This window comes from Zootoca vivipara, chromosome 1, assembly GCF_965207765.1.
Source record: "Zootoca vivipara chromosome 1, rZooViv2.hap1.1, whole genome shotgun sequence".
Taxonomy (NCBI): domain Eukaryota; kingdom Metazoa; phylum Chordata; class Lepidosauria; order Squamata; family Lacertidae; genus Zootoca; species Zootoca vivipara.
In genome coordinates this window covers 130622016-130629008 of record NC_142582.1, presented here as the reverse complement: position 1 = coordinate 130629008, position 6993 = coordinate 130622016, and the positions used below count along the sequence as shown (strand labels likewise).

At 44.4% G+C, this 6993-nt stretch overlaps 1 long non-coding RNA gene across 1 annotated transcript in view; it reads right to left on the bottom strand.

Annotated features, from left to right (window-relative positions):
- LOC148687764 (uncharacterized) overlaps positions 1-6993 on the bottom strand; it is a 38684-nt gene that overhangs the window by 23139 nt on the left and 8552 nt on the right. The window lies entirely within an intron of this gene.

Genomic DNA, 6993 nt, shown 5'->3' with positions numbered 1-6993 from the left:
TGGCAGAATCTCCAGGTAAGACTGGGGGGGGGGAGACCCCTGTCCAAAACTCCGGAGAGCAGCTGCCATTCAGAGCACGTAACGCACAGAGCACGTAACGCACGTAACGCACAGGGTCTGACTCAGAATAAGGCAGCTTCCTGGTATGAATTGCCCTCAGGTGACCAGATAGGGAGGCTTTGCAAAAACTGGTTCTTTGGGGGGGGGAAGGGTCATAGGTGACCGGGAGAGTATCTGCTTTGAATGCAGAAAGTCCAAAGTTCACTCTCAGGCCTCTTCAAGTAGGATTGAAGGAACCTGCTCCCAACCAAATATTAAAACCGCAATACAGCATTAAACATTAAAAACTTCCCTAAACAGGGTTGCCTTCAGATGTCTTCTAAACATCAGATAAAGTCATTTATTTCCTTGACATCTGATGGGAGGGCGCTCCACAGGACGGGCGCCACCACCAAGAAGGCCCTTTGCCTGGTTCCCTGTAACCTCGCTTCTTGCAGTGAGGGAACTGCCAGAAGGCCCTTGGTGCTGGACCCGATGGGGGTGGAGACGCTCCTTCAGGTATACTGGGCCAAGAGGGAGGGATGTCCAGCCTTACCTGGGAAGCTGGCCTTGGAGAGGAGGGAAGACACAAATACCAGCGCTGGCAAGACTAGTGAACTTGCAGATTTCATTGGCCTTCTAAGCCCTCCACCCTCTAGTTGTTTAACGTAAATGGAATAATAATAATAATAATAATAATAATAATAATAATAATTTATATGCCGCCCATCTGACTGGGTTACCCCAGCTACTCTGGGCAGCTTCCAACAAATTAAAACACAATACTGTATGACATCAAACATTAAAAGCTTCAGTGAGGCAAACGTCAGGTTCTGCACTTAGGCAGGAAGAACCGGATGTGCAAATATAGGATGGGAGACACCTGCCTTAGTAGCAGCACATGTGAAAGGGATCTGAGGGTCTTGGTGGACCATAAGCTGAACATGAGTCAACAGTGTGATGCAGCAGCAAAAAAAGCCAATGCTATTCTAGGCTGCATCAACAGAAGTATAGTGTCTCCAGTTCTAGGGAAGTAATAGTACCGCTCTATTCTGCCTTACTCAGACCACACCTGGAGTACTGTGTCCATATCTGGGTGTCACAATTTAAGAAGGAGGTTGACGAGCTGAAATGTGTGTGACCAAGATGATCCAGGGTCTGGAAACTAAGCCGTATGAGGAATGGTGGAAGGAGCTGGGTATGTTTAGCCTGGAAAAGAGGAGACTGAGAAGAGATAGGATGGCCATCTTCAAATATCTCAGCGGCTGTCAGATGGAAGATGGAGCGATCTTGTTTTCTCCTGCTCCAGAATGTAAGCCCTTCCAACTAAACATCAGGATGAACCTTCTGACAGTAAGAGCTGTTCAACAGTGGAACGGACTCCCTTGGAAGGTGGTGGACACTCTTCTTCATTGGAGGGGGGTTGAGTAGCCACCTGTCAGGGATTCTTCAGCTGTGATTCCTGCATTGCAGGGGGTTGGACTAGATGACCCTTGGGGATCCCTTCCAACTTTACAATTCTAGGATTCTTTGAAATCTCTGAAGTTTGGAGCAGTGGTCGTCCAGGGTTTCAGGAAGCTCACCACCATGTAGAGGAAGCTGCCTTTTACTGAATCAGACCATTGGTCCACCTACCTTAGTATTGTCTTTACTGACTGGCAGCAGCTTCCAGACAGAGTCTAGCCTCTCCCAACCCTTCCTGGAGATGCTGGGGACTGAACCTGAGACCTTTTGCTTGGAAGGAAGATGTTTTAATCCTTGAGCTAGCTTTCTCCCCTGTCACACACTAAAAGAAAGGGAACATCTCTGGCTACTTGTGAGCAAGGAGGAGGTAGCGCCCTCTCCCCTTGGTGACAAGAGAGCAATAATATTTGCTCCTGTCCACCCATCATGTTTGTTTTTTCTGTGGAGCTGGGAGCTCAGATGGAAAACAAAGATTACTGACAGGAACAAGCTTTGTAGACACTTCGTGACTATAGGAAAGTGCAGGGAAATCTGAGCCTTGCTTGCAGAATCATCGAAAATTGGTCCCCCGGGTGACATTGTTTTGGTGACAAGGATATTCTCGCTGTGACCCTGCAGTACTGCCTCCACCTCGATCATTTGGGCAGTTCTTTTCTGAACTTTTCCCAACTCGACAATAAAATAAACCTGGAAACGACTCGCCTATCGATCTTCGGTGTGGGGTGAGCATGGAATCCAGAAACCCTAAGTCTGCAGGGAAATGTGATCATAAGAATTACTGTAGATGTCGGTGCAAATTTCCCTGCCCCCATATGCTTTAGCTGAGATGTCTACATTGCAGGGGGTGGACTAGATGACTCTTGGGGTTCCTTCCAACTCTACTATTCTGTGATTCTATGAAGGAGCCCCTTCTTCCATACAGACCTGTCTCTGTGTTGAGATCTTTGGAGTTGACCTTCCTAGTGGGGCTTCCCACTAGGCGGAAAGGCCACCTTCATGAGTTTTTGTCACCAGCTAAAGAAATATTTGTTTCCTCGGGCATTTCCTGGGCATTAATGCTGGAGCCTGCTTTTAATTACTGTCCTGGTGCTTGTTGCGATTGTGGAAAATATTTCTTTGCGTCTTATCTTCAGAGCTGTATTTTTTAAAGTGCAGATATTTTAAATGAAATAAATATAAGCATAATGTTTACGTCCCCTGTATATTGCAAAGGCAGAAAAAAAGGAGAAAACAAAAACAACTCAATATTGGGTTATATTATCTATAAAAGGCAGATTGAAAGGTTCAAATGACTTTTTTTTTAAATGACAGAGGCATGGTGGAATAACTTTTTATTCAGGAGAATTTGCCTGATGGATTTAATCATTTTGCAATAAGAAACATAAAACCACAAAGGTCAGGAATGGCTGTAAATTGGGCATCATTGCAACAAATCCATTATTGAAATCTAGGAAAGGAATATATTTCACTGTTAGATTTTGAATGTCCCCGTTAGCCTCACTTATCCCTATATGATCTGTGAGCCAAGTTCCACAGCAGTTTGAGGAGCTGTTAGCTAAGCATTGATTGACATTTTTATTTATTTGAGGGATGTTTATTTGGCCTTTCAACCGCAGTTTTCAGGGCACTTGACAGATGAAATGATTTTTGAAACGTCAAGGGGAAAACAAAACAAAACTTCAAAAGCAGCATTAACAATGAGTGGTGAGGCCTTTTAAAAGCTGGAGAAAAGAATATGAAAAAAAAAGATATTTGTCCAGCGCGGAAAAGAGAATCGTGCAAATGTGTCAGGGCCCTTTCACACTTCATTTTATAATTCCTTCAGTAGCACCTTAAAGACCAACTAAGTTTTTATTTTGGTATGAGCTTTCGTGTGCATGCACACTTCTTCAGATACAGTGAAATGGAAGTTTCCAGGCACTTATGTAGAGAAGGGGTGGGGAGGGGTGGGGATGGGGAGGGGGGATCACTCAGAAGGGTGGTGGAAATGGGTGATTGACTGACTGATAGCTGTTGATGACCGCAAACGACTGCAAATGGTTTTGCATGAAAAAGCAAGGGTTGAGATGGCTGAAGATCGCTTATCATGTATAATGAGATAAGAACCCGATATCTCTGTTCAAACCAGGTCCCTCCATGGTTTTGAGCTTGGTGATAAGTTGCAATTCAGCAACTTCTCTTTCCAGTCTATTTCTGAAACTCTTTTGTAGTAAGACAGCTACTTTGAGATCTTGTATAGAATGTCCTGGGAGATTGAAGTGTTCTCCTACTGGTTTTTCTGTCTTCTGGTTCCTGATGTCAGATTTATGTCCATTTATCCTTTGGCGTAGGGTTTGGCCTGTTTGTCCAATATAGAGAGCTGAAGGGCACTGTTGGCATTTGATGGCATACACAATGTTAGAGGATGAGCAATTAAATAGTCCTGAGATGGTATGTTGGATGTTGTTGGGGCCAGTAATGGTGTTGTCTGGGTGTATGTGGCAGCAAAGTTGGCATCTGGGTTTATTGCAGGCTCTGGTACCAGTGTCCATGTTAAGTCTGGTGGTTGTATTATTGTGGGTGAGGAGTTGTTTAAGATTGGGTGGCTGTCTGTAGGCAATGAAAGGTCTTCCTCCCAGAGCTTGAGAAAGGGAGCGGTCATTGTCCAGGAGAGGCTGTAGATCTCTGATGATGCGTTGTACTGTTTTAGCTTGGGAGCTGTATGTGATGACTAGTGGTGTTCTGTTATTTTCTTTTTTGGGTCTGTCTTGCAGCAGGTTCTCTCTAGGTATCTGTCTGGCTCTGTTGATCTGTTGTTTAACTTCATCAGGTGGATATTTTAGTTCTAAAAAGGTTTGCTGTAGATCTCTTATCGGCGTTCTGTATTCCAAACAGAAGTTAATAAAGGAGGAACTCTCTGCACTGGAGAACTCCATCAGGAATCACCCGGCCTGGCAGAAGTTCCACAAGGAAAAACAAACCATTTACCACTCTCAACTGGAGTTACTGAAGAACCAGAAAAATAAAAAACTCTGCAACCTTTCCAACCTACAGGCCACCAATCAAAACAAGATCAACAACATTGTCAATCTTTCACAGCAAACACTCAGCCCAGCTGAGGAATCCGTCCTTTCACGGGGACTATCATTCTGCCCTGCCAAATCCCAACACATGATTCAGTTCTGCGGGGACCTGGAAGCATTTTTCCGCCGTTTACGCCTGAAGGAGTATTTTCATCACACACAAGAACAAGACAAAGTAGAACAAACTACATCCCCACAACACAACACCTCTCAACTTACTGGGGAACAACCATCACCCTCCAAACGCATCAATGAACAGAACATTGACCACCAACTACCACCGAAAAGAAGTTACACAAAAAGGGACTCCACATGGACCCCTCCTGATGGACGCAATACCACACTAGATCTGTACATCGAATGCTTCCGCCACAGAATCCAAACGGATGTGACCAGAAAACACCATCGCTTACAACAAAATCTAAACCATGCTGAAAGGACAACCCAGACATTATAATTAAAGAGGCAGACAAGGGTGGAGCTGTCGTCATCATGAACAAAACTGATTACATCCAAGAGGCCCACAGACAACTTTCCAATACTGCCTTTTACATGAAATTGGACTCAGACCCCACACAAGCATACAAAAAAGAACTGAACAAGATTATTAAGGAGCTACCCCTACACATCCAAGAACAGATCCTCACAAACACACCAGCGGAACCTCGGCCAGGAACTTTCTATCTTCTACCCAAAATACACAAACCAGGAAACCCAGGACGCCCCATCATCTCAGGTATTGGCACCATTACAGTGGGTGTTTCCGGCTATATGGACTCTGTTCTGAAACCATATGCTATCAGTGCTCCCAGCTACGTACGTGACACCACAGATTTTCTGAGGAAAATACAATATTTGAACAATCTTCCTAACAATACTATACTAGCCACTATGGATGTGGAATCTCTATATACCAACATCCCACACAATGATGGTTTACAAGCCATAAGGAACACCATTTCAGATAAAACCACAGCGGACCAAACTCTGCCACTTTGTCCTTACCCACAACCACTTCAAATTTGGTGATGACCTGTTCCTCCAGATCAGCGGCACAGCCATGGGCACCCGCATGGCCCCACAGTATGCCAACATCTTCATGGCAGATTTAGAACAACGTTTCCTTAACTCCTACCCACTCAAACCTCTCCTGTACCTGCGATACATTGACGATATTTTTATTATCTGGACACATGGACAACAGACCCTGGAAACCTTCCACCAGACATTCAATGACTTTCACCCCACCATCAACCTAACAATGAACCAATCTATGCAAGAAATACATTTTTTGGACACTACTATAAAAATACAGGATGGACGTATAGACACCACCTTATACAGAAAACCAACTGACCGACAAACATATCTACATGCTTCTAGCTACCATCCCAAACATACCAAACAATCCATCGTATACAGCCAGGCCTTACGTTACAACCGCATCTGTTCCAACTCTACAGACAGAGAATCTCACCTAAGAGATCTACAGCAAACCTTTTTAGAACTAAAATATCCACCTGATGAAGTTAAACAACAGATCAACAGAGCCAGACAGATACCTAGAGAGAACCTGCTGCAAGACAGACCCAAAAAAGAAAATAACAGAACACCACTAGTCATCACATACAGCTCCCAAGCTAAAACAGTACAACGCATCATCAGAGATCTACAGCCTCTCCTGGACAATGACCGCTCCCTTTCTCAAGCTCTGGGAGGAAGACCTTTCATTGCCTACAGACAGCCACCCAATCTTAAACAACTCCTCACCCACAATAATACAACCACCAGACTTAACATGGACACTGGTACCAGAGCCTGCAATAAACCCAGATGCCAACTTTGCTGCCACATACACCCAGACAACACCATTACTGGCCCCAACAACATCCAACATACCATCTCAGGACTATTTAATTGCTCATCCTCTAACATTGTGTATGCCATCAAATGCCAACAGTGCCCTTCAGCTCTCTATATTGGACAAACAGGCCAAACCCTACGCCAAAGGATAAATGGACATAAATCTGACATCAGGAACCAGAAGACAGAAAAACCAGTAGGAGAACACTTCAATCTCCCAGGACATTCTATACAAGATCTCAAAGTAGCTGTCTTACTACAAAAGAGTTTCAGAAATAGACTGGAAAGAGAAGTTGCTGAATTGCAACTTATCACCAAGCTCAAAACCATGGAGGGACCTGGTTTGAACAGAGATATCGGGTTCTTATCTCATTATACATGATAAGCGATCTTCAGCCATCTCAACCCTTGCTTTTTCATGCAAAACCATTTGCAGTCGTTTGCGGTCATCAACAGCTATCAGTCAGTCAATCACCCATTTCCACCACCCTTCTGAGTGATCCCCCCTCCCCATCCCCACCCCTCCCCACCCCTTCTCTACATAAGTGCCTGGAAACTTCCATTT